This window comes from Petaurus breviceps, unplaced genomic scaffold (assembly GCF_028583685.1).
Source record: "Petaurus breviceps papuanus isolate PSGF00001 unplaced genomic scaffold, PetGlider_PUasm1.0 79, whole genome shotgun sequence".
NCBI lineage: Eukaryota > Metazoa > Chordata > Mammalia > Diprotodontia > Petauridae > Petaurus > Petaurus breviceps.
This window is the reverse complement of record NW_027186523.1, coordinates 15,166,096-15,176,843: the sequence shown is the minus strand read 5'-3', so window position 1 is coordinate 15,176,843 and position 10,748 is coordinate 15,166,096.

Here is a 10,748-nt window from a genome sequence, read left to right as displayed (position 1 = left end):
GACTTAGGCTGGACCTTGAATACTCTGTTGGATTTGGCTAGGCAGCAAAAAGTATATTATCAATAGGGAATACCTCGAACAGAGGTCTGGAAGATGAGATTTGAGTAGTATATACAGGAGATACAGGAGACAGTGTATAGAGTGAAGTGTGTAAAGTGATGAGAATGACCTGGATGAATCAGAGAGATAGTCCTATGGGAACACTGAAGGAGAAGGTTGTTTGAAGGAAAGATGCAGCCAAATGAAGCAGCAAGACAAAAAAAAAATTCTGCCCTGGGTATTTTGGAAATATGAAGACACTGAAATCCTTGAATAAGGAAATAGTGTAAGGAAAGAAGTATTTTATCAAGTCTGATACATTGATAGGTTTTGGTATAGGATTATCCTTAGGGAAGAAGAAGGAGGAGGAGATGATGGTGGTGGTGGGTGGTGGTAGGTGGTGGTGGTGGTGGGTGGTGGTAGTGGTGGGTGGTGAGTGGTGGTGGTGGGTGGTGGTAGTGGTGGGTGGTGGTGGTGGTGGTGGTGGCGGCGGCAGCAGCAGCAGCAGCAGCAGCAGCAGTAGTAGTAGTAGTAGTAGTAAGTAGTAGTAGTAGTAGAGTGGTGGTGATGTCAGCTTTATATACTGCTTTAAGATTTATAAAATATTTTACATATGTTGTCTCACTTTACCATTGATTTTCGCATAGTGACTGGCCTTGAAGTCAGGAAGAACTAGGTTCAAGACCTGCCTCCAACATATACTGGGTGTGTGACTTCTTGGTACCCCAGGAAATTCTCTAAGACCATAAAATGACAGCTAAGTTTCCATTCTGTATTACTAGAGGGAGTTTCAATAGTGAGAGTTCCCTACAATAATGAAATCACTGGTTTGGTCTTAACCCCCCAGGCTCTTCCCTGTTTAAAAAAAAAAAAAGAAAGAAAGAAAAATTTCCTAGGAAAACAATCAACAATTGAAACTAGGTCTTGCCATTCTCATATATGCCTTTTCTCCCTGGTCTCTAAGAAACCCACCAGTTTACCCTTACCAAAACTATTCTGATTTTTAAATATCTAAAATAAAGTAACTTTCCTCCTCACTCTCTTACCAGCTGGGCTTTGTTTTTCTTTTCCATATATTTATCATGTCCCACAAAGTTTGACTTTGGTGTGGAAAATACCTAATCCTCCAGTAAAAGTAATATCTTCATTTTTTCCCCTTTTTGGAAAATGAAATCACAGGCCCACTGGTGTGTGGCTTGAATAACTCATCCTGTGTTCTCCAAACCTGGCCCTACCAAGCCTTCAGGATTACTCACCAGGAACCACACAGCACAACTTTTCCATCCCTGTGGTGTTGACTAGTCACACATGGGGGAAGGGAAAGGGAACAAGCAATGATTAAGCTCCTACTATGTGCCAGGCACCTTGCTAAGAACTTTACAAATATCTCATTTAATCCCCACAAAAATCCTGGTGTTAGAGTACTAAGTGTGAGTTATGTGACTTTAAAGTAGTGTGGTAGTATTAGGACAGGCTATGTTACCTGATGAGGGGCAACCAATCAACATTCTGCCCCTCTGTGCTATGGAGGTCAGTATAGTTCTAAGGTAGCCCCTGGGCTGTATATTCAATGCTGAAGTTCCTAGGTGGGATCTACTCTAGTTTGAAGTAGAATCACCTAGAAAAAAAAGTCATATTCTGGTTTTAAGTCATCCAAATGTTTGCCATTCACCTCGGTTTTCTACAGGTCATGTAGACACTGCCTAAGACAATATCACTCACCTCCTTGAGTGACCATTTTCAAAATCAGTCAGTCAGTCAACAAATATTCATTAAGTGCTTCTTGTGTAGCTCAGATACTGAGCCGGGAAATGAAAGCTGGTTTTTCAAGAATATATGGAAGGGAGTAAACCACTCATTATTAAGGCTTACTATGTAGCAGGCACTATTATAGAACAAAGAACAATCTCTGGTCAGCAGCTGATTATTTTCAATCATCCTTTAAGATTTCTTTAAAGAAAGACCAAAAAAACCTCACTCCATTATTCTACTTACAAACATTTTTCCTACTTTAAATTCCTACCCAATTTCCAAGATCCTGTTTCAAAATTTCCTTTCTTGACTCAAGTTTAAAAAAAAAAAGGCAGGTCTTTCTCCTGAAGGAAGACCAAGGAAAAGGTATAGTCTCTCAGAATCAGAAGGGATCTCAAACATCTCCTGATCCAATTTGCCCTTGAATAGGAATTCTCCTTTTGACTTCTACATATAGCTATCAGTTGAAAACTTCCAGGTGGAAAAACCACTTATTGAAATAGCCTTTCCATTTCTGTTAAGTTCTGAATGTTAGGGATTGTTTTTTAAATGTATATACCAAGCTAACAATCTGCTTCTTGCCAGGTTGGACCCATTATGGCTCCTTATTCTGCTTTCTTCAGCCAAATAAAACAAACATGATCCTCATTCCACCCAATAGCCCTCCCAATATCATATTGCCCCCACTCCTACTTTGTCTTCTCTTATTCAGGCTAAATATTTCTCATTCCTTCAATAGACCCTCATGTGTCATGATTTTTTAGTTCTCTCGCTGCTCTAGTCACTATATTTTGGACACATTATATACAGTGTGTCAATTTTCTTCCTAAAACCTGACACCTAGGACTGAACTCCAGATGTAGCCCAGTCAGAGCAGAGTAAAGGACTATTGCCTTCAACATGGAAACAGTGAGGAGGTTGGAAGTGAACTGCTGGTAGCTCATCTAATGCAGATTCAAATTCAGCAAACAATCAATAAATGATACACTAAGTGGTTTGGTATAGTCAGTGGAGAGCCTAGGAATCAGAAAGACCTAGATTCAAGTTCAGCTACTGATACAGGCAGTTATGTGACTATGGACAAGTCATATAGCCTCTCCATGTTCCAGGCAAATTGTCCAAGACTAAGGTGGAGAGCAGGTGCTGATCTCATTGATACAGGGAGTTTCTTCACTCAGATTTCATTATACCAGGTCCTGTTTAAAAAAGAAAAATTAAAGCATTGTACTAAGTGTTAATGGAAATGCAATGACTAAGACAGAGTTCCTTCCCTCAGGGAGTTTTCAATCTAATAGAGTCAGGATATATACAAATTATATATGCATATAAGTATGTATATGGGTATATATGTATATATAGTGTATATATGCATATGTATATAACATATTATATATAGATAGATCCCAAAATAAAACATAATAAATACACAGGAGAAGCACAAAGAATTCAACAAAGGGACAGAAAACTTCTGATTAATCCAATGCCAATGTCTCGAAACAGGCAAACACCAGGAAAGGAAAATAACTGTTAACAAACTGCTGGTGGGACATGAGACTCCTGATCACCCTCAGATCTTTCCCTCACCTTCCTTCTCTCAGCAAATCAGAGGTACTGTACATGCCCTGTCATCAGTAGTCCCAGAAGCAAGGGCAAAGTCAGTTCTCAAAACCAATACTGTCATCTGAGTACAAATAAATGAACCGATATTTTAGACTCAAAGGCTATTAGACCTAGGAGATTATCAAGTGCATGTCCTTCATTTCACAAATGAGGAAAGTGAAGCACAGAAGTTCTCGGTCACACTGGGTTTTTGTGGTAAAGCAGGGACACCAAACTTTCAGACTAGTGCGCTTTTTACCTGTTATATTAGACATTAGTTATGATCTAGTCCAATTTCCTCATTTGGCAAAGGAGAAAATGGCAGTACAGAGGTAAAATGACTTGACAAGATCCCCCAGCTCAAGAGTAGCAGAACCAAAATAGTAACCTAGACCTTCTAGACTAAATTATCAGCCCAGAGAGTTACTCACTAACCTCCAAACAAGCCCAACACATTGTGGGTGGCTCTTTGGAAGATTGGTTTCTACTCCTAATTTAAGCTTCCAAATTGTTTCTTTGATAGTTATGTGGTTCTGTGATTTCATTCATATGAATACTCCTTACAACTAAGTGGATTTCATAGATCCCTGCTTTCTTGCCCTTTGTGTTGGAGGCCTTTTTCCAGATCTCTTAACATTACTTGGATAGCAAAGGAATTCACAAGCCATCGATAAGTAACTGCTTGCTCTTTCCACATGACCAGCCCACATCCTTTTCCTATGGCACATCCTTTGGGTCACTTCTTTGAGGCACATCTTCTCATCCCTCTAGATATTTGGAAGTCTTCACTAGCCCCTCTTAATTCCAGTATTTACCATCTGTGAATTATTTCCTATTTATCCTGTATACAGCTTGATTCATACATATTTCTTTGCATGTTGTCTCTCCATTAGATTGTGAGCTCCTTGAGGGCAGGGTTTGCTCTTTTTGTATCCTCAGCACTTAGCATTGGGCCTGGCACATAGTAGGTACTTAATAAAGTTTATTGATTGGAACCCAGGGATGCCCACTACATACCTTTCCATTGCTCTTTAAGTGATCTTCAACTTTAATTTTTCAGAGACTATGTAATGCATGACCATATAAATGAACATTAATGTTTAAATGATCATGTGATTCTATAATTTGCATAATAAGCATTCTTGATTACTTGGTTTTCTTATGTGCATAATTAGATTGAATTATTCTGAATGATTAGAGATTTCATTTGTGAGTTCCTACAATGTTCTGTAGATTGATATAATCTATACAGTGTCATCTACAAAGAGCATCTGGAAAACCTCACCATCAGTAGGGAGTCCCTTGCTCATTTGGACTCTGCAAGCATACATACTCTATGAAAGTGGCAAACAACTTTGGGGAATTTATATTTCCCTGTTTCATTTGATATTAATAATCAAAGAGTTTTTAAAGAAACTTATCTCTGCTATTGTATCTTTGAAGGGATATTGCATGATGTCGATATAATCACACAAAACACATTTTTAGACAGCCTTGTGTATCAGCAATGCCATATTCACAATGCCTATGGAGATTACAGATATGCTGATATAATTATCCATCACAAAATACATCATGCTTGTCATATGGGGGAATAAACTAGAAAATTTATTAAGATACCAAAAGACTGAGTCCCAAAACCAGAAAGTGAAAGCCATCAGAGTAGTTATGACATTGGAACAGGTAGATAAAGTAGAAAGCATCCACATTTTCAAGCCTTTAAAACAGAACAGGCTACCTCAGGCAAAGGTCCTCCTCTCCCCACTCACAGCAACCACCCAGCATCCGGGAAGCGCGCTCCCAGCAGCTCCGGCCCCTGGCAGTCCTCAGCAGGAGTCCGTAGCAGAAATTCTGGCTAACTCAAAAAGGGCTTCGCACTGCCGCTGCCTCTGCTGCTGCTGCCTCTGCTGCTGCTGCCGCCGTCGCCACCACTGCTAGCCACCACAGGAACTCTAGCTTGGCTTCCGCTTTCTCTTGCTCCGCCCCTTCCTGCTACGTCAGCAAGTCCAATGGGGCATGGAAGATCTTTAAATCCTATAACCCTTACACCTTGAAAGGTGTATTTTATTTTGCTGAATCAAATGCTTTTTGTGAGTCTACAAACAATAAACACAATAGGAGCTCATATTTTCACACATTTCCATCAACTATGTAACAGTAAAGATGTGATCTACTGTAGAATATCATTTACAAAAAGGTTACCTTGTTATTTGTTCATGCCTTCATTAAGAGTGACTTAGAGATGTATTCATAAAGATTTTGTGGAGATGGGAAAGTAGGCTATTGTGACAATAGTTACTGATGTTCTTTCGATTGTCTTTTCTTCCATGATAATAACATTCATGATTTTTTCCAAACATTTGATGTCATCAAATTTTTTCAGATGTCTCGAGAATCAGTCCCTCATCACCTTCAAATGTGAATCTTTTACATCCTGGACTTCTTTGAGTACTTGGTCTAGCCTAGGGGTCCTTAAAATTTTTGGTATTATGTCCCTCCCCCACTTTGTCAGTCTGGTAAAGTCTATAGACCGCTTCCTTATCAGAATAATGTTTTTAAGTTTACAAAATAAAATATATAGGATTACAGAGGAACCCAATTATAATGAAATGCATTTACCAATTTTTTTTAAGTTCATGGATGCTAGTTTAAGAATCACTGCCCTTCCATTTTCATTTTTATCTTCCTCGTAAAGCATATCAGAGGTTGTGATACTAGAATCCAAATATAGTGACTCCACTGTTATGAAGGAAGAAAATAATCTTTTATTGAAATCTTGAGACTCCTGACTTTTTATCTATTTGTTTCATTAATGCCATTGTTATCCCCATTTTTACAAATAAAGAAACTAAGGTTCAAAAAAGTTAAATGACTTGGTCAGGGTCACAAAATTGTTTAGTATCTAAAATGGATTTTATCACCAGGTGTTCCTGGTTCCAAGTACAATGCTTTCTCCATTTTGCCATACTGATTCTTTCTAAGTACAAACCTGGGCTCTGTGTGACCCAGAAGAGATTGCCTCATCTTTCTTAGCCTTAGAGGATCATTGACCTAGAGCTGAAAGGGATCGCTGAGGACATCTAGTACAATTTGGTCATTTTGCAGATGAGGAAACTTAGATCTAAGGAGGTTAAGTGACTTGCCAGGGTCATAGAGGTCATATGCAACTTAAGTAGAGATAGAGAGCCAGACACACCACAGATATAGATAGATACATTAATAGATACATCAATAGATACATAGATTGATAGATACATTAATAGATATATCAATAGATACATACATATATACATCAATAGATTCATTGATAGATACATCAATAGATACATCAACTGATACATTGATAGATATATAGATACATCATTGATAAATACATTGATCAATAGATACATTGATATATCAACAGATATATTATATATATACATTAATAGATACATTACTCAATAGATCTATATATTGATCGATAAATAAATTGATAGATATATCAATCATTAGATACATTGATTAATAGATCGATAGCTACATGGATAGATATATTGAGAGAGAAGAGATATGGATAGATAAATGTCCTTTTTTCCACTTCTATCATAAAGATCTTCATCAGTAATATGTTGGAACCCAGGGATGTCCATCATGTACCTCTTTGTTGCCCTTTGGTTGATCCTCAACTTTAATTTTTCAAAGACTGCATATTCCATGACTAGTAAGCATATGCAATATCACTGGATGAATGCTCTGGGAATGAAACCCCAGTTGTGTCATAGAGTCCTATATATGTCTGCCTAGAGCAAAGCAAAACTCAGTTAATGTTGATTTTTTGAGGGTGAAAATAAAATCTGTCATTATAACTGGAACACATATATAAACATATATGTATATTACACACACATATGTACTGGGGGTAGGCAGAAGCTGTTCCACAAGTCTTGGCACAAATTGCTTATGGGTGCCACCATTCTGCCCTTCTTAGCACAAATTCAGAGATCACTAGTTAGAACGACACAAATTTCAAATCCACCCTCAAAAACTCAACCCTGAGTGTTGTTTTGCTATGGGCAGACATATAAAGGACCCAGTGACACAATTTGGGTTTCATGCCCTGAGCACTGTCAGGATAAATAGCTTCTTAGACTAGGAAGTTGACATTTTCTCAAACAGGTGTTCTGGGCCCTCGCACCCTGTCAGAAACATGTGTTTGTCAGGTTAGTCAAAATGAAGCTTAAGTGGTGGGCTTCCCATCTTAGCAGATATTCAGGGCCTGTGTAATTAGGAGTCCCATAGGTGCAAATTAAGCTTCTGGGCTCTAGTTGGCTATGAGTCACAAATTCCATTAAGGGTCCCACCTCTGGCAGCCAGCACCAGAGACTTTTCACACTCAATTTTGACTTTTGTGTCTCCAGAGGGCTAATTCAGACCTCATCATTGGAATGAGCTCTATCTGACAAAATGACACCCAAACCTGGAAGTGAGGAAATGCTTGCTTGGGAGGCAGAAATGAATGGTAAAAAAAAGGACTAAAATAGATATTCTGTTTGAATAATATAAATAGTCTGGGGAAGATACAATTTATAAAGCTTTTTAAAATGTAACTTTAAAACCTAGACAGGATGTTTATTCTGGTCACCTGTTAAAACTTAAAAGCTCCTGGCCAACAGTCACAGAGGATGACCAATTATGGTAATAGTCTGCCTTTTGTATAATTACCTCCTTATCATAATAAATTGGCTTCAAACATTTTGTGTGACTCAATATAAACTACAATTCATATATATTACTCACACTTAAAATCACCTCAAAATCGAGTGATGACCCTTGCTGAGATCATTTCCATTATACACATCCCACATTAGGACCACGGGATTTACAATTAGAAATTAGAAGGATCCTCTGAAGTCTGATGTTTACCCCTTACCAAAAGTATGAATCCTCTCTAGTACCTGTGGCAAGAGATCCCTGATATCATGCCCCTCCCCCTCCTCCCCATCTTTCTGCCTCTACCTCTCAGAGTAAGTACCTTGTTTTGCAATTCCTTTGTGCCCTTCTGGTATAATATTAGTGTTGTAATAGGGGTGTGGGCAGTCCGACAAGTACTGCTTTCCCTATTAGTCAGAGAATCTTTTCTGGGCTGGGGATTCATTACTCTTTTTGATTCAGTCCCTACCAGTTGGAAACTTCCCTAATTTCAATTCAGCCACTAAGAATCACTTAGACCTCAATATGTTTGTTGTAAAGTCAAAAGTTTACTTCAAATGGTGAGCACTGAGGTAATAGGAAAACAGCAAATACAGAGGGTACCAAATGCTTCTGAGAGGCACTGTGTTGCAGAAGTATACTGGGTGTGGATTTGTAGCAACTTCACTTTGCCACTTATTACCTGCATGACCTTGAGCCGGTCACACACTGAGCCCCAGTAATCTCATCTGCAAAATCAAGGAGCTGGAATAAAGAATCACTAAATCCCCTTCAGCTTTAAATCTATGCTTCCATGTTTTGTGTTCTAAAGCCAAAAATTGTCCTAAAGCACCACCTTCGAACGCAGCTAGCTCCCACCCCAGAGAGTGAATACTGCTAGTCCTGAGGGTCTTTCCCTCCCAGATGGAATTTTTTTTTTAAGAGTTCATTCTCTGCCTCTTTCCTTATTAAGCCTTAATCACTGAATGGGCATTGTTTCAGTCAAACTGAGACCTGCTAAAGACCTTAGCTTAGAAAGGTCAAGGTCTCCCACTGCATCCAGAGCCATCTCCAGTCATCCTAATCTTCTGGATCCAGTGGTGGGGTATAGATTAGGATTTAAGTGAGGAAGCGTTGTGCAGAAGAAAGTGAAGCTGGTGACTTTGCACAGCCCTTCCTCACTTAAATTCAATTCGCTTGCATGTCATGGCATCACCTCCCTGATGTCATGCCCCTCTTAGAGAACAAAGGACAAACAACAGTAGCAGCAACAGCTAGGACGGTCTCAGGACACGTGCAGTGAGCTCGAGGAAAGACAAGGACAGGGATGTTGTTGTTGTTCAGTCCTTTCAGTCGTGTCTGATTTTTCATGACCCCCTTTTTTCCCTAGGAGATTTTCTTCACAAAAATATTGGAATAGTTTGCTATTTCCTTTTCCAGCTCATTTTACAGATGAGGAAATGAAGCAAACAGGGTTACACAGGGTCACACAGCTAGTAAGCATCTGAGGCTGGATTTCAACCCGTCTTCCTAACTCCAGTGTTCTCCTTCCCCTCTATCCACTGTGCCACCTAGCTGCCCCCAAGGGACAGACAAAAGGCATCACAAATGAACACAAAAAGAATGTGTAACAAGCATCCCTTCATGGATTAGTAAGAGAGGTCAGAATCCACTTCTGCTGGGTGGGCACCATCTTGCAATGAGTCCCTAGTCAGGCATGGAGGGGATGTTCATGCCTAAAGGAGTCTACTTCAGTTATTTGTTTCCCAAGTTAAGTTGAACTGGGCCACAGGGTGGGGAGTGTCTTCCCTTAATCATGACCTTCTCTTCTCTTTTTGCCAGGGTTCTTTTCAAAATTCACACTACTGTGTGTTTACCCAGACACAATCTACACTGGGGCAGCTTCTTATGTAGTTATCTGTGTTTGTATCTTATCCCTCTACAACTGTCTAGGAGGGCAAGACTGCTTTGTCTAAACTTGCCATGTTCTTGCATACCACAGGTCGCTAATAAATGTTGTTGGATGGATGAATCCTGCCTCCATTTGACTATCTCCAAGGACAGCAAGCTCCCTACTAGCATCTTTTTTGAAACACAGTCTGTTTCATTTAGAGATAATTTTAATTGTGAAATTCTCCCTTATAATGAGTTGAAATATGTTTCCCTGCAACTTCTGCTCCTTGGTTTGGAAGGAAAGGAGGAGTTCGTAGAACAGGATCAGGAGACAAAGGAAATAAAACAGAACTACTTGGTGTGGGAAAGGGGGAAGAGAGCGAGCACCTACTATGTGCCAAGCACTGTGCTGGGCCATTGACAAATATTATCTCATATGATTCTTACAAACCTGGGAGGTAGATGTTATTATTGGCTCCATTTTACCACTGAGGAAATAGAGGCATGGAACTTTTAAGTGACTTGCCCAGGGTCACACAGCTAATCTGGGGATGGATAGTAACTCTGGTCTTCCTGACTTCATGCCTGACACTCTATCCGCTGAGCCACCTGGCTGCCTTTATGAACATATAATACAGACATCACCAATCAGGTCTAGGATGTAGATGTATCTTGGTGGCAAAATGAGTAAAACAGCAGCCTTCGAGTCAGAGAAACCAGATTTCTAATACAGTTTCAGACATTACCTGTGTGACCCTGGACAAGTCACTTAACCACTGCCTGCCTCAGTTTCC